Below are 17,431 nucleotides of genomic sequence, written 5' to 3' on the forward strand. Positions count from 1 at the left end.
GGAATGCTGACACGTGTGGTCTGGTGGGTCCTGACCAGGTTTATCTACCAGGTAGTCTTCAAATCGCCCAGCTTTGCAGCAGTCAGAACACGTGGGAAATGGGGGAATATTTAAGCAAAATAAATGTGCCTTCTGCACGGGTAATATCATTAAGAGGGACATAGGACAGCTCTAGCCCTCTTTTTCCACCTGCTTTTCCACAGCAAAGAGCAGACCCATGATTAAACTTGGGTGAGGAGGAGCTGCAGCCGACGCAGGTCTGCCAAGCCCATGCACTGCCACGCAGAGGTTTCGGCATCACAGGCTTGTGCCTACGTGCTGAAATCCCACCCAAGCCCATTACCAGCTCCAGCCTTCAGCTGTGAAGCAGCACACCTTTTCTGAGTGAGTAATTGGCTTCTTTTCTTTTCTTTACACTGAGATGGCATCATTCCTTTACAGTTTCCAAACTAAGTATAGGAATGATTTCACCCACCGTCGATAGGCATCTCCCATCTCGATGGGAGAGAAAGCCTGACAGACGTCTCACAGCACACAACAGCTTTATGCTGCCGTTTAGGACAGGAAGCAAGAAAGGATATTATATCAAACAGAAGGCATGGGAGAATTTCAGGTTAGACAGAGCATATTTAGTCACAGAAGAATTGGGTCGGTGCTCTGGGACCTGCATTCACATCCTGCAGGAACCCTGACATAGCCCAAAATAGTAGCAGTTAGGTAAAAGCCAAATATCTTCCCCTTTTTCTCCCCACAGCAAATACTAATGCTTACGTCATTAAAGGAGAAGCATAAATAGAACAGCCTGGGGCTGCGATTTGCAAAGTTCTTGGTCTGTGGATGAACAATCAGCTTTTCTTATAGCTTGCTATTACCCACTTGTGCCATCAAACTTTTCACTGAAGATATTATCAGGATGATGTAGACCTTCCCATCCACCCCAACATATATACTAGTCAACTAAGAGGAATTAGAGCACACATCTATAGGTTTTATGTGTGGCATAGTTTTCATCTCGCCAGCTGGCACATACGCCGGCGTGGGACAGCATGCACCAAAGAATGTTTCCTAACGGCAGTTTGGACACTGTTTTGGAAACGAAGGGAGAGTTTGGCTGTATGCGTACAAGGTATGCTGTGCCTGTTGTCCTCAGGGACAGAGAATAGCCTCACGTCTATTTTATTTCCTCGCATTTCCACTACAACCACTGTCTGCACTGTTTTTACCAGTTTTACCACTGGTTTTACCAATGCTCTCCACTGTGTGCTCTCTACCAGGTTTCCTCCAGAAACGGGGCGAAGGCCCTCAGTCGGAATTTGCAGGAGAACACATGAAACGACACGCGGAGCCACACACCTCCATCCGTTCTTTTGCCAGGCTTGGTAAATGTTTTCAAGGGCAGCTTGAGGAGGCAGAATACGGGGACAGATCCTTTGCACGCCCATCAGCAGGGAGCTGTTGACATCGATGGAAACAGGCTTTGCACACATGACGATCCTTATATTGTTCAGGAAAACCCTGAACTGAAATCCCCATCGTGGGATTCCTGGGGCATCAAACACATTCCGAAAAGAGAAGCTGCTTGAAAGGAGTTTTCAGCAGTTAATTGTTGCTTGCCTAACCCATTCCCATTAAAACCAGGCGGTTTTAAAGGAGCTGCTTGTCGCTTCGTGCCTTATAATACTCAAACCCGAAATCCTGGGGTCCTGCGCCTGGTTCCCAAGGTAAACACATGTGATTTATTTCAGAAAGGCATCTGCAGCGCAAGAATTCATTACACACATCCCCGATGGGCAGGAGCCCAAAACGTTTCAAATGTGCCAAGTTACCAGAATGTTATTAAAAGCTGTAAGAGTTAGAGGGAAGGTGCAGAGAAAAGCAACCTCCTTCCCAAAGCCAGGTGGCTTAGGATAGACTTACGCCGCTTCCCAAATGGATGAGGCAAGCTGCAGTCAGAGGTTCCTTCCAGCAACAGCTCGGTCCCCCTGGATATCTCTCCGTAAGCTGCACAAATATTCTGGGGAGGGGGAGAGAAAAGAGTGAAACCTATTCAATTACATCAAGATCACGAGTGGCCCTAGTAAAATCATTTATGGAGTGAGGGAACCCAGAGTGGTTTGGGCTGGAGCCATCTGCTGTTATTTGGTATATACAGAATTGGTTTCTATGGATTTTATTAATAGGTCACGCGATTGTATACGGGGATGTGAGAGCTGAATCTCTCAGGAGGGGTCCCTGGTTGGGGTTTCTGTTGCCTTTATAGGAGGCAATGGCTCGACCTTTCTTGCAGCAGCCTGTTCTTAAAAACTTGAGGGGAATGGGTCTGGGTTTAAGATTCTGCCCAGTTTTTGATCTCCTCCCCCCAAAATCTCAAACTGACTTTGCTCCTGTTCCTCTCCACAATATATTTGCTAAATAAGGAAAGGGGGAAATCATCAGAAAAATATTCTTTTCTGTTGTCTGCATGAATTTTCTCTCTTTCCTGCCAGTCTGAGCTATAACTGGTTCAAAACTCAGCTCCCGCTTCTTTCAGGCCCCAGACCCGCGCTGGTCCTTTGCTCAGGGGGGTGAATTTTGCCTTTCCGCCCTCCATGGGGGTGGGGACGGCCAAGTCCGAAAGGACCGGGACACGCCACGGGATGCTCGGGCCAGGCGGGTGTAAACCGGAGTGGCCCCGGGGAGTTGCCCGACGAGCCCTGAGCTGTTCTGGAGGGCAACGGGGCAGAGCCCGGGGACAGCCCAGCACCTCCCCCCCACCCTTTAGCTCGTTTTTCCTTCAATTCCCGCCCCCCCCCCCCCAAAAAAAAAAAAAAGAAAGCGGCAAAACCACGTTAGCGGAGAGCGATCCCTTCACCCCGCCTTCACCTGGAGGGGACGGGCTGTGGGTCCCGTGTCCCCCGTACCCCACACACCCCCGAGCTCGGCGCTGCCCCGCGGGCCGGGCCGGGCCGGGCTTCGGCCCCCCCGCTGCAGGGCGCCCCCTAGCGGCGCGGCGGTGGGACCGCTCGCTCGGCGGCGGCGGCGGCGGCGGCGGCGGGACCGGACCGTTCCGCCCCCCCCACCCCCCGCTCCCCGTCCCCGCCGCCCCATTGGCCGCGGCCCCCGCGCGTCACCGCTTCCTCCCGCTTTTGTGCGCCGCCCCGCGCGCCGCCGCCGCCGCCGCCGGGACCAGCGCAGCCGAACGGAGCCGGGTGTTGGGATCGCGGTGCTCCGAGTCGCCGGTCATGGCTCTCCGCCGGTAGCCGCGAACGCCGGACCGGTAAGTCCGCATCCCTGCGAGGGGTTGTTTCGCTCTTTTATTTATTTATTTATTTATTTTTTAAATTGTCTTTTTCGCCGCGGTGACCGAGAGTTTTGCAGCTTCGGTGGCTTTCCATCCCTCCCCTTTTTCTGGTCTTTCCAAGTGGGAGCTTGTCCCGCCGGGCGAGTGGCTCGGTTTGGGGAGCCGCGGGGGGGTGAGCAGGGGGTTGGAGCGGATCCCCAGGAGGGGGCGGTGGGTGCGGGACAGGGGGAGGACCTGCCGCCCCTTTTGGGGGTTTACCCTCCCCGGCGCAGCCCTCGTCTGGTGGGAGAGCACTCGGGTAACTCTTTTTTCCCGGGTTTTTGCCTGGGAAGTCAGCCGGGAAGCCTGTCCCACCGCAGCTGCTGGACAGCAAGCGCCGGGATTAGACCCCAATACAGAGGGTCCCGTTATGGGGATGCATTAAACTACTGAGCCAGTGGGTATGTTGCTGGCTACCGTGGCTTGGGTCCCGCTTTGGTGGGAAGCGTCGTGTCCATGCCAAGGAGCTGTGGGAATGCCTGGCCAGCCCTCACCCCTGAGCAAAGTCCTCCCTGCGCAGAGTCTGTCTTGAGCGGTGAGGATGGGGTGAGCGGTGAGGAGGAAGGCTCTGTGGCAGGCATGGACCCCCGTGGGTGAGAGACGCTGGTACCTGCATGGCATGAGTGATGGTGACGGCTGGTGGAGCTGGATTTCTACCTGGATGGAGCGAGTGGCTGTCAGGGGGAGCTGTGCCACGCGTTGGGCTGATGCTCCGGGAGGATTTGCTCTCTGTCCCTCTGCGGCCGGGCGGGGAGCGGAGCGGAGGTGGGAGCCCTGTGCCAGCATGAGTGGGTGTGCGCCGGCAAGGCTCGCCAGGTCCTGCACGGCAGCCAAACGCATCTCTTGCTGTCCCTGACACAGCTTGGAGAGTGGTTTCCCCCTCGGGCTGCTGCTTTTATCCTCCTCTTCAATTCCTGTCTCGTAATCCAGTGGGTTTTGGAAGTAGACCTGCTCCTGGTTTGGTCCACATGCATTGCCGGTGGCACGGACTGAAAATCTGGGGCTCGCTTGGGATTTGTGTGGAATTTGAGTGATCCCAGGGATTTCCAGGGTCAAGCTGTTTTGTTTTTTTTGGTGAGCGGTTTGGGGGAATGTCCTTCTGTGGTGCCTTGTAAACTTATTTCCAGTCTGGCATGTGCAGTTTGATATAGCTCCGTGCAGGTCTTGGAGGCTGTTCTTCAGGCATGTGGGAGATGGGCTGTGTTTGGAGGCTTGCCCATGACTACCTGTGTCTTGTGATATTTGTGTCAGATGGCCCAGTTTCCAGAACCCCTAATTTAACATTAGTTATAACTGGGGATTCAAGATTTCCCAGGGCCCCTGCAGATCTGGGGGATACCTCTGCAGCTGGGCACAGCCTTTGCCCTAGGAAGGTTCTGCAGCTTGTAAGAGCTCCTCTCTTGGAGGCAGGATGAGAAGTTGGATGGGCTGCCAGCCTGGTGGAATGTGGATTTAAAGGCTCTTTTATACCTTCCTTCTCTAAATGGGTTTTGGTACTGTAATTTTTTCCATGGGTCTTAAATCTCCATCAGAAACCCTGATGGGTTTCTGAGCTCTGCTCTGTCAACGTGTGCTGATCGGTGATGCACTTCTTTTTTTTGGAGGCTGTTAGAGCCTCTGAGGGAAGTGTGCTCATGCAGAGAGATGTAGTCTGGATTTTTATCAGGGACGGAGAGACTGCATCGCGAAGAGCTGGCAATTACAGCAGCCAGAGGAGTGTAGTCCTCTCCATCCCTTCTGAAACGTTGCTATTGCTTGATGATGCTTTGTGGTGTTAGCATGCAGCTTGGGATTGCTGTATTTTCTGAATTTTCCCCTCGGGAAGATGCCGGTGAGGATCACGCAGTGTTCCTGGCTCCTTGGCAGAGCGGTGGGATGGAGTGTGCTGCCGTGGCATGGAAGGTGATGTGCTTCCAGCCCTGCTTTCCCCAGCCGGACGTGGGAACCAGTGCGAAAGCTGGCAGGATCTTCTGTTCTGGTTGATTTGGCCCTGCCATCGGAGACCTGCTGGTGAAGGCTAGAGGGAAGTGAGTCAGGTCTTGCTGTTAGAAGGGATATCTTTTATTAGACTGCTTGGTGAACGCAGGCCTGTCTACACGCAGAAGCAGCAAACCTCAGTTCTGAGAATTAGGAGGAAGCAGTTGCTCTGTGCTTACCTTGGCTCTCCTAATCGAGGAGATAATCTGAAAGAAAAGGAAAAAAAAATAAAAAAGAAAAAGAGATATTCAACTGCAGTTCAGCCTGTACAGTTCATTTGGTCTAAGGAAACATGTTTTCTCTCTCTACAAATCTCTGGACTCTTTTAGATCCTGAGATCCAGCACGGGAGAGGGACACGCATCCCACGTGCCAGCCTTTCTTGGGAGGTGGCTGATGCCTTTGCACCCCGGCTCCCACGACAGGCAGCTGTGGGGACGGGGCTGGTGCTGGCTGGTGCCTGACAGCAGCAGGAGGCTGCTGGGCTCAGTCACTTCCACTCCCTTCTCTGCACGTAGTACAGGCCAAGCGCAGTCTGCACAGAAATGTGCAGAATGTCAGCTGTGCACCAGGGAGACGGAAAGTGCATTGCGGAGCCATAAGAAGGAGAATATGGAATTCAACTTCTTTCTCTTATTTCCTCAGACACTATTCAGAAAAGCTATAAACGACCCACTGATCCTGAACCTGGTGGGTTCACCCTCAATCCCCAGACTTTATTTATTTTCCTATTTAAGCTCCACGAGGGGAATGGGTGACCAGGCATCTTTGGTGAGTGCCTCTGGGGAGCAGTTCCCTAGCCCCGCATGCGGCTGTGCACGCTGGGTCAGGACCCTGTTTCTTCATGGTGCCTTTTCTGCCATTGCTGAGTGCGATGTGAGATGCAGAGATAGCGAATGTCGTCTCGGTTGTGCCTGGAACACGCTGTTTCTGCGGGCTTGCCCCATACCCTGCACAGTGTGAGCCTTCCTCTGATGTGGTGAACATCGTGGTAAGCATCAGATGGACAAGACAAGTGCTTTCTGTCTGTGAAGGCACAAGTGAGCACACGTGAGCATGTATATGTGGACACTTTTGTTTGTTTTCTGTCTGTCTCTGCAATTCTGATCTGGTCTGGCCAAGTAATCTTCCCATTAGTCACTGAAATGCCACCAGTGTCCAACTGAATCAGCCTGTCCTAGCTCATCTGTAATGATGCAAGACAGAAAAAGCAAAGATCTCCCTTAAACCAGATGTTCTTCAAAGCCACCGGGAAGCTATTCCCTGCAGGATACTGATTACATGGGAAGGGAGAGCAAGAGAAGAACGCTGTAGAGGGGCTAGCGGAGAGTTTTTGGGGCTGCAGGATGGGGGTACACGGCTCCCTGTTTTGTTTCAGCCCTGGGGCTGTTACTCTGGGAGCCTTCCCTGGAGGCACTGGGCTTGGGGCCAAGCTGAGCTGGGGATGGTGGACGATGCAGCATCAGTATGGCCCACAGTGGGCACCTGTGGAGGAGTTTGGCCCAAAGTGGCTTGCCCAGTGCCGCAGAGGTTGTGGTGGAAGGGTTCAGCGAGCTGGGGGTGTGTGGATTCATGGTTGAGCCCTGCGGCTGCTCACAGCTCTTCCCCTTGCTTCCCTCTCTCTATCACCTGGGGTGGGGACATGCTATTACATGTCATTGCTGTGTATGGTCTCGGGTACCAGCTGCTGTTCCCAGAGTGCTTGGAACATCTGTGAAGGCTACCCAGAGGGTCTGACCTGGACCTTCTGAGACTTAGAAGTTAAGGGTGAAAGTTATACCTGTGCACCATAAAAGAGGGAGGGGGATTCAGCTGCCAAATGCATTCCTCAAATACTTTTTCCTGCGCTGGAAGATCCTAATATAAATGTTAGTGGAGATCAAGGGACTCTAATGAGAATCTGTAGTAGGCTGGAGCCTGTCCTGCTCTCCTGAGTTAAAACCCAGGTTGGCCACCATTTTATGCAGAACTAGTTGTCACTTCCGTGGAAGCTCCCCTAGTTTACACCCTCCACTGTGCAAGATCATCTGGGGCAGCCCAGGAAGGACAAGCCACAACAGCAATGAAACCCAGGGTGGAGCTGAGCCAGGGTTTGGCTCAGCACCATAGAAGCTGCACGGGACAAAGTCCGGTTGGCAACGCGTTCTGCATGCCATGCCTGGCAGCATGGTCCAGATCCTGTAAGGAGCTGGCCAAGCTGCTGCGTGGGCTGCTGTGTAATCAGCATGTGTGTGGGCCAGGTTCCTTGGAGGTGGTGGGAGGACGGGTTGAGTCTTCAGGTAGTGATTAAACACCAAATTGCTTGGAAAAATAGCCCTAGGTGGGTGGATTAGAGGTGCTCTGCAAAGCTACTAAGGCCAGGAACTTATGTGCCAAATAACAAAAACTCATCTGATTGATAACTAGATGTTTCAGAGGAAAAAAGATTCCATACAATTGTTTTGGGAAAGTAATTTATGGGATAAGTCTTTGAAGGAGGCAAGAAAGTCTTAAATCCAACACCGCTGAAGGGTGTTTGTGGCCTCTGCAATACTTTGAGTGCTCCTGCACTACTAGGACTGTCCTGGAGTGACTGCATCTGTCTTGTCCATGTGAAGGTGTTCCTTGCACGGTGGCTTCCAAGTGCCCACAAATCCCCAAGGGACTATTGAAAATCATGTGCAAAAATGAACCTTGTATCGTGCTGTAAGTTCTGTTGCTGCTGCTCTTGGTGCAGAGGTTTGGAGGAACCTGTTGAGATCTGTCCTTGTATGTGGAAATCCATCATGATGAGGACAGTGGATTCTTTGGATTGCTTGGTGCAGTTGCTCTACAACCTCTTTGGGTTTTTATGGTTCAGCAGAGATCAGATCATTGTAGTCTAGTTGTAAACTGGAAATAGTGCAGCACCCTCAATGATAAGAGCCTAAAAAATCTAGCAGATATCTAATCTCTTAATTAGTGGGCTGTTTGCACCTTCTGCTCTGCAAGGTGGCATCAGTGATGCCCTATCCCGAGGCACGAGGACCCTGCAGAAGGGTGGTGGACACAGGGTGGCGAGCATGTGTTTCAAATGACGGGGAAATCTTGCCTCTGATCTAGGTTAAAGGGTTGGGGCAACCCAAGGCCTGTGATAAGGAAGGCTTGGTCGGGGAAAATGGCCTGGGGAGAAAGTGAGGTCTGTTACAGGGGGTGGTGCAGGTGAACTGAAGGAAAAGGCGTGTGTGCATGCAGGAAAAACCCTCTTTTAAATACCCTCTTCCTTTCAGCCTCTCGCCTCTTCCACTCTGTCCCTACCTGGGGAGTGCCCTGGGGGAGGACTGTCCCTTTTTTGCATGCTGGGTCAGTGCAGTGTGATCACAAAGGGCGTCTGATAGTGCTATCTATAGCTGGGTGATGCTGATGGGTTGATAACTCAGCTTGGTATCTGCAGCAGAAATAACGCGGTTGCTGTGGCTGGAAGGAGGTGTGTGGGCTGCGATGGTGGGGCAGAGCGGTCTGGGAGTGTGTAAGCGATGAATAACCAGTACTTGGAAATCAGAGAAGAGAGATTTGGTTTTGCTTCTGTTGAGGTTGGTCAAGGCATTGTTGTAGTGCGGAGCAGGGCTTGTTTTGCTGAACTGATGAAGTATCCTTCAGTAGGCACCAGGCTGGGCCAAGCTCCTGGAAAGCTTTCCTTGCTGAAGCAAGGCACTCACGCTGCAGCCTCGATGCCTTCTGTTTGCCTTTCAGCACAAAAATACACCACCGATCCCTCTGCTGCAATCCTTCCGCTGGCTTCCCACTTGGAGAGTGGCTTTTGGGAAACCTGAGCACCTGGTTAATAAACCAGTGGAATGTCTTTGCTGCTCCTTGGTCTTAATCCTTCAGTGCTGGTGCTAACAGACTAGCAAGAGTCATTAGAGAAATATGCAAGATATTTCAGTTATTTCTCTTTGGATGGTGCTGGTGGCAAGTAAAAGAGATAAACAGAGACTGTATTGAGCTGTGCTTAGCTTATTGCATCATTGGCTTTATTGAAAGGTTCAAGGTCCGGCTCTGGATGTTGTTACTGCCTGGGATAAACCCAGCAGCAGGGTGCATTCGAGCTGCTCCGCAGGGAAAGGTAGGGAAAGGTGCTCTCGCTGTGTATTCCTTCTGAATGGTGGTGGCAGGGGGGTTGATTGCAGTGCGTGTGAAGAATCGTGATGGGGCAAGTCCCGTCATGCTTCTTTCTTGGGTTTTTGCTGGAAGACTCTGCCCTTGGCTCCTGTTAACTCCCAGGAGCTGCTCCTCTGATGGTGGCAGCCAGGGGAAGCCCTGCTGACGTCTCCTGTTGCAGCCTTCTGGGTGTTGAGGCTGGGAGGGGACCATCAGGGCTGCCTGGATGTGGGACCACACAGCCCGGTGCCTTCTCCCGCTCCCCATCCTCAGCTTACCCTGGCTTTGCTGCCTGGGAGGATCTGCTTAACTGGTGGCCTGGGTTGGTGCCTGCTTGCTCCCCCGCTTGTGATACAGTCACTTTTGGCTGTGCTGCCCACAGAATATGAAGTGCTTCTGGATGCTGACTTAAGTCATGAGTGGCTCTGATGAAAGGGCAGCTGTGTTAATTTCTGCATACCCTGATGATGGTCTCTGAAGACTGCCTTGGCTTTACCTCGCTTAGCTGAAATGACCTTTTGAGTGTGAAGGATTTGAGGAACCATGGCTGCTGTTGCCTATTTTTGTTTGGGGTGGGGATGCTTGCTGAGGCTGTCTGTGATGCTTTCGCCAAGGTGCTGTGATGTTAGAGATGTGCATGATGTGTGTCACTGTGTTACCTGCCTAATTACTCAAGAAAAAACAGAAAATGTTTAATCATCACAATATTTCAGTAACTTCTGCAGCATTACCAGTCTGACTAACATCTGATGGATACTTGGCCAGCTTTGGGATGGGCTATAAGGGATGAGGATGTGTGTTCTGTATAGGAGGGGAGGCCAAACAATCACCTTTTGGACCCAGCACAAAAGGTGCTGGAGACTGTAACTGGCTTCATCTATGGAGGGAAAGCCGGGGACAAGCTAGTTCCAGTCCTGGTCTATGTCCAGGAAATCCTCTGCAGGAGAATTTCCCTTTCAGGAAGCTGGTTGGGCTGTTGCAGGGAGGTGGTGTGGCACGCTGCGCATTCATCCTGGACCACCACAGTGTCCCAAAGCTGTTGGGGACTTGGATGAGATGGAGCAAGACTTCCAGTACCCACTATCATTACTGTCCAGTATAATTACACAGAAAACCATTTTGCCTTTTGTAGCGTGCTTTGCCAGAGAGGTGCAGTTTGGTGTCTTGCCTCTGCAGGAGCTTCTCGGACAGTGGTGGCTGTGTGTTTGCTGTGGGAGTCACCAAGAGGTGATGAAGGTGGGAGGTGTTTGTGGAAGACCATGGGATGTGTTGGAAAGGGTCTCCCCTTGCTGCAGGGGGAACCTCCCACTTCCCTGACCTGTCTTGGGCTGGATTTCCAAAACCTCAGCCCTGCATTGTGACAGATGGGTGCCTTGCACAGGTGTGGTTGAAGGGCTCTAGGCTGCATCACAGAATACCAACACCACCATCTTCATGGCCATGTTCAGGAGTGTCACTGAGGGCTTTGAGTGGTGCCTGCAGTAGCCTCCCTCATCCAGAGAAGGTGGTAGGGAAATTATATGTATATGTATTTTGAAAGACTGCTTTTCCCATTGCAGTGCTTGGATAAATTGCATGTGTGCTCATTGCGTGAGTCTTGAGGTGGCAGTAGACACAGCGGTGTTCTGCTTAACCGCAGAACCTGCTGGTTATTAGCTTGTAGTCCTGCAGAAATGAGAAGAGCAAGCAATTTGGTCAGGGACTGATGAAAGCTTAAGCACGTCTTTCCCACACCTGTGTGTGTATGTGTCCTGTGGGTCTGTGCTGTGCAGCCACCGCAGACCCCTGGCTGGAAGGGGTCTGATGGATGAAGCATCCTGCAATTCTTACTACAAGCCTGCTTGCCCCAGCATTGGCTTTTGGGCTGGCAGGCAGCAGGTTTCCTCTCTGCCCCGGCTCATGGCAAGAGCGTGGGTTAAGGGACTTGCCACCTCCTCGCTAACCCCTGCCTTTGGCTGTCGCTTCCCCCTCCCTTTGCTGGCACCTCTGCCAGCTTGTAGAGCACAGGCTGGGAGGTGGGGTGCTGAGAAACACCCCTGCCACGCAGGGATCAGGACCATGGGGGATCCCGGCTGCTGAATGCTGTGCTAAATGCTTTTACAGGACAAGCTTTGTGGTGTGTCTCATAAAACCTCCAGAGAGGTAAATTTGCCGCGAGGCTCTATTTTTGGGGCTGTCTCTGACGTAATCTGTCAAGAAATGGTCTGCTCTTCGACTTACTGCTGAAAGTCTGGTTGTGGATGGATGACCAGTTGCTTACCTAGCATTACCAAAGCAACGAGTTGTTGCTTTCCATGACTCATGAAAAAGCACTGTAGGCTCTCTTAAGAATGGCTGAGATCATTTTTTGGCTGGCTTTGGGCATCTGGTTTCCTTAGCAAATAGCAGTGGGGGTGGAGGGAGGGGGATTTCCAAACTCGTTTCTTTGTGTGTGATCTGGGTTTTTGAGTTCGCATAATAAAATACTTAACTTGAAAAAAAGGGAGGAAAAAAAGACCTGTAACTTCCACATCTGTTTAGTTTTTGTAGCGTGTCTCATTTAGTCATGTTTTGCCATAAAAAGAGGAAAGGTACTAATAACACTAGAGCTGCATGCTGTATTTTTCCTCTTAAATAAGCAAGCATAGAAACATTATGGGTGGTATTTTTCTTTTAAAGCAAATCCTTCTGGGAAAGAGAAGGAGGTGCAGAGAAAATTCTGCAAGCAAAATCATAATTGCATCCTTTTTTTTTTGTTGTTGATAATGTTTGCTCAAATAGAGGACTGATTCTATAGTGATCCAGCAAGGCAGAGTATTAGCAAGATTGATTTTTATACATTTCTTTTTAAAGAAATATTTATTTGTAGACCCTTGATTCACTTTCGTTTTCTCTGCACAGTCTAAAGGGAGCAGCACTCAGATCCCTGAGAACGAAGTGCAGCAAGATTAGCATTAACCGGAGGAGAATCAGAGCGGCCATAGCTGTGTGATAGCTTTAGATAGCAGAAGGGTCCCCTTGTGTTTCGCCACCTCTGTGACCAGATCGCAGCAGCCTCTGCAGCATCTTTTGCAAGTCTGGCCACCCTTTGCGGGCACTGGAGAGTGGGCAGAGAGAAGGGAGGGCAAATCCTCAGTAGGCAGGAGGTACAGAAGGTTTGAATAGGGAGATCAAGCACTGGCTGGATGGGCGGTCCCAAAGAGTGGTGGTCAATGGAGTTAAATCCAGCTGGCGGCCGGTCACAAGTGGTGTCCCTCAGGGCTCAGTGTTGGGACCATTTCTGTTTAACATCTTTGATGACCTTGATAAGGCCATAGAGTGGCATCTGCAAGTTTGCAGATGACACGAAGCTAAGCAGGAGTGTTGATCTACATGAGGATAGGGAGGCTCTACAGAGAGACTGGGATAGATTGGACCGATGGGCCAATGCTAACGGTATGAGCTTCAGCAAGGCCAAGTGCCGGGTCCTGCACTTGGGCCACAACAACCCCGTGCATCGCTACAGGCTTGGGGCAGTGTGGCTGGAGAGCTGCCTGGCAGAAAAGGACCTGGGGGTTCTAATTGACAAGTGGCTGAACATGAGCCAGCAGTGTGCCCAGGTGGCCAAGAGGGCCAATGCCATCCTGGCTTGTATTAGAAATAGTGTGACCAGCAGAAGGAGGGAGGTGATTGTCCCCCTGTACTCAGCACTGGTGAGGCCACACCTTGAGCATTGTGTCCAGTTTTGGGCACCTCAATACGAGAGAGATCTCGAGGTGCTGGAGAGAGAGCAGAGGAGGGCAACGAAGCTGGTGAAGGGCCTGGAGAGTAAATCTGATGAGGAGCGATTGAAGGAGCTGGGACTGTTTAGTTTGAGAGGGGAGACCTCATCGCGCTCTACAACTACTTGAAAGGACATGGTAGAGAGGTTGGTGCTGGTCTCTTCTCACAGGTAATTAGCGAGAGAACAAGAGGGAATGGGTTCAAGCTGCAGCAGGGTAGGTTTAGGCTGGACATTAGGAAAAAATTCTTCACAGAAAGAGTGGTCAGACACTGGAATAGGCTGCCCAGGGAGGTGGTGGAGTCACCTTCCCTGGATGTGTTTAAGACTCGTTTAGATGTGGTGTTGGGGGATGTGGTGTAGGGGAGAACTTTGTAGAGTGGGGTAATGGTTGGACTCGATCCCAAGGGTCTTTTCCAACCTAAATGATTCTATGATAGGCGGAGAGGTGGGTTTAATGTGCCCGTGCTTTGCAGGTGGTGTAAAGAGCCAGGGTTAGGCTTGTTAAACACTGTATGCAGCAATGTTAGCTGAGTCCAGGAATTTAATAGACGTGGACCGACCTCTCGTGCTGTGCATGCTCTCTGCCAGAGCTTGGCTGTGGTTAAATTCCCCTGCTGGGGCAGGCAGAAGCGTGTCGGGGTGTGCTGCAGCAATGGGTTAGAGCTGCCCGAGGGCTGCAGAGGGGCTGCAGCTCTGTCCTGGGAACAGCAGGAACCCAGGAGCGTAATGGCCCGGCCGTGGGCCAGGGGTGAGCGGGAACAATGTGACTGAACAGGTTTGTGCTCACTTCCTTGTAATCTCAAAGCTGAGATAATGCAGAAACTCAGAAACGTTTGCCAAGTGAGAACAGCAAGGCTTCCTTTTTCTGCCCCGGTGCGCGTTCTGCGAGGCAAGAACAGCTGACTTGCTGTCGTCTCTGCCTGCACGGCTGATGCAAAGCAAATCCTTGCTCGAGGAATGGCACGGTTGACCTCAAGTCAGGGCGATGGACGCTACTCCTTGGGGTGGCTCCGGGCTCGCTGCCTGTGCAAGCACCCTGCACCAGAAGCTGCTGTCGCCACCACGATTTCTCAGGTCCTTCCTGTTCTCCTCCTCCTCTGGATTTCTTTGCGTCTTAGCTTTGGGCAGAGTGGGTAAAGACCTCTGGCTGAATCAGAAGCACAGTGTTTACCCCCTTCGTGGGGGCATATAATGTATTCATGGATATAATGTATTCAATGCATAGCATAGTATGCCCCAGATCGAAGGCTTCTAGATCTTAATGGTTTTCTTCCATGCAAAAAAAGGGAATAAATGTGACCTGCAGTCGTCTTTTTGTCATGCTTGTGGATATTTGAATGTGGGGCTGAAGTTTATTACTCTTAAGTAATGGCTAACTGCAGTCCACGTGCCTGTAGTGCCATGGTGGCTAGCACAGGGAGCTGAAGCACTGCTCCAGGGCTCAGCAGCAGCATGGGATGAGCTCCGTAAGAGCCAACAAAGGCTTTTTCAGAAGCCCAAGTCCTTATTTACAGATTTAGTTCTTACCACAAGGTATTTCTGCTGGGCGAGACTCGCCAGTGGCTGTAAATCCATTAGTTTTGGTGAGCAGAGGATGCCAGCAGATGAGCTGGCATAGCCGACTTCCAGGGCTTTACTCTGCTTGGTGATGGATAAAAGAAGTGGGAGCAAAATTTGACAGGCTGTTCTGCTGTATTTATTTATTTAATATTTTTTTTTTAACCTGCTGTGCTTTCGTGATGCATTGGGGGACAATATGCTCTTTTGACTAGGGACCAGCATCAGGGTACCTCAAAGGGGCTACCTAGTTTCTAAGCAGTTGTTGCTATGAAAGTTGTATTTTCTCATCTGTAACTTAGAGGGGGATGTTGGAACACCCCCACCCCCGAATTAAGTCATTTCCTGCCCAGTCTAAGGTTTCCAGTGTATAACATTGGAAGAAAAGAATTCTCAATCATGTTCTTGCCTCCAAAAAATGAACAATAAAGTTTAAAATAATGATTTTTTTAAATATTTTTTTTTGTTTGAGCACTTCAAAATTCATGACGTAGACTTCTTTCTTCAACTTTTGACACCTACAAGTACTTCTTTTTAATGGGAAAAAAAAAGGAAGTGTGGATTCTGATGTAATCATGTGACTCCAGGAACTGGGTACTCACGGCAAACACTGAATCTTATGAGAATTGGCAATGCTCAGGGTCATCCTGTGGTCCAGCAGCTGAGCTAGAAGCAAGACCTTCTACCCCTGACTCCATTTCCAGTGTTGTTTCCTCATCCTTTGGTGTCTGTTTTGTTGCAAGAGGGCCCAGATTGTGTGGCTTTTGGGTTTTTTTTATGGTGTATGGGTTTTTTTTAAATTTATATGGTAAAAGGCTTTTTCCTTACATGGTGAAATTTGCAGATCTGTGATCCTGAGGCTCTCAATTGCTCTTTGGATTATGTGAGGATGGCCTCTTGTAGAAACCTTGCAAATTGGTGCATGCCTTGCTTGAACATGCTTTGGAGATGCTGGAGTAGTGCAGCTGCTGGACCCTTCTCTGTGTGACTGCACTTCTGCATTTTAAAACTAAGAGAGGGCCTTACCGCTGCTAGCGGCATGAATCGGTGCCGATGCAAACTGCACCGTAAGCTTTCAATACTTAAGGGGGCTTAGAAGAGAGACGGGGACAGACTCTTTAGCAGGGCCTGTAGTGATAGGGCAAGGGGTAATGGTTTTAAACTAAGAAGGATGATTTAGACTAGATTTAAGGAAGAAATTTTTTGCAATGAAGGTGGTGAAACGCTGGCCCAGGTTGCCCAGAGAGGTGAGAGATGCTCCAGCCCTGGAAACATTCAAGGTGAGGTTGGACGGGGCTCTGAGCAACCAGATCTAGTTGAAGATGTCCCTGCTCATGGCAGGGGGGTTGGACTAGGTGACTTAAAAGTCCCTTCCAACCCAAGCTGTACTATCGTATCCTATTCTGTACTATCTAAGCTGCATTGGATTCTCTTCCCCACAAACCCTTTGGTTCCTTGCAGTGGTTGAAGTTTTTTTTGAGCTGTTTTCTGACAGTCTCTCACAGGAGGCTTGACCTGGCTGGCTGATGGAGGGTGCTTGCTGTCTGTTCTTTTGCCAACCTGCTTTCTGCAAGAGTGAATGGAGTGCCTCTCCACGTTGGACGGGATCAGGCTTTGAGTGCTCAGAGAAACACAAGGGCTCTGATAATACAGAAACGGGGTTCCTCCGCTGCTTGTGGCTGCTGGGACAGGAACTAGGGGACTCGCTTGGGTGCCTCGGAGCTTACTGAAGCATAAAGCCAGGCAAACGCAAGTCCTCCTTTGCTTGACTCTCCTTGGGTAAGTCCTGTTAGCATGAGTGAAATAACAGGCAGAAAACGCAATGTCTTCAGAGGGCAATGCTCTCCCAACATAAGCAGGCAAGCAAAGCCAGCATGTTTCTTTACAACGTGGGAGATATTTATCCTGTGACTAAGCATAAAAGTTAAGAGATGGAAAAGGTCCTATTAGATCATCTCGTCCACCTCCCTGCTGGCGTGCAGCTTTTCTCCCTGGTGTATATTTATTAATAGGCTGCTGGGCAGACAGGAGTAGTTTACTTGGGGTACTATGGAAGAGCGGCAGCCAGCCTCTGCAGGTGAGGGATTCTGCACGCCCGTGACTCGTCTTGCACGTCCACCAGTTGCTTGCAGCAATACGATTACACAGTAAAAGGGCCAAAAAGCTCTAGACTTGACATTCTTTGCATGCTTGGAGCCTTCCCGTTGACTTGCTGGGACTCACTTCGTGCAGGCGTCAGCTCATCTTTTTTTAATGCTCTCGGAATAAGCTAATTTTACTTTATATTTATGGTGGAGTAGGTGGTTTGAAAGCTAATAATAATGGCGGGAGGGGAAATTAGAAGCCTTTTGGTAAGGAGAGGTCAGCCAGCTAGACATCTGCACAGCTGGCCTGGGCTCCGTTGGCCATGATCTATGACAGTGGTGTGTGAAGACTCCCGGAGGAGATATCAGAAAGGTGCAGATGGAAATGCTATTGCTATGACAAACAGATCAGTGTTGGAGTTTCAGGCTTAAGCTTGGGGACCATCAGCACTGCTTCGTTTATTACTCCTCAGTAACCATAGCACAGCCTCACAAATGCATGCTTTTTTTTAATTTTTTTTATTTCACACTCCCTGATTTCATCTGCAGCTCAGAGCACTTAGCGATTCCCATCTGGGAGATGCTGAGTGTTGAGTATAAAGGGACAGATTCTGTCCTTAATTAATTCAAGGAA

The 17,431-nt window shown here is 50.5% G+C and overlaps 1 protein-coding gene across 1 annotated transcript in view; it reads left to right on the plus strand.

The window, feature by feature from the left end:
* The first annotated feature begins 3,154 nt into the window (after nt 1-3,154).
* Nucleotides 3,155-17,431, plus strand: part of LOC128905604 (mitogen-activated protein kinase kinase kinase 3-like) — an 86,108-nt gene continuing 71,831 nt past the window's right edge. Inside the window, exon 1 of the mRNA XM_054191893.1 lies at nt 3,155-3,256. The gene's annotated coding sequence lies outside the window, so the exon portion shown is untranslated. The remainder of the gene's footprint in view (nt 3,257-17,431) is intronic.

This window comes from Rissa tridactyla, chromosome 2 (genome assembly GCF_028500815.1).
Source record: "Rissa tridactyla isolate bRisTri1 chromosome 2, bRisTri1.patW.cur.20221130, whole genome shotgun sequence".
Classification (NCBI taxonomy): Eukaryota; Metazoa; Chordata; class Aves; order Charadriiformes; family Laridae; genus Rissa; species Rissa tridactyla.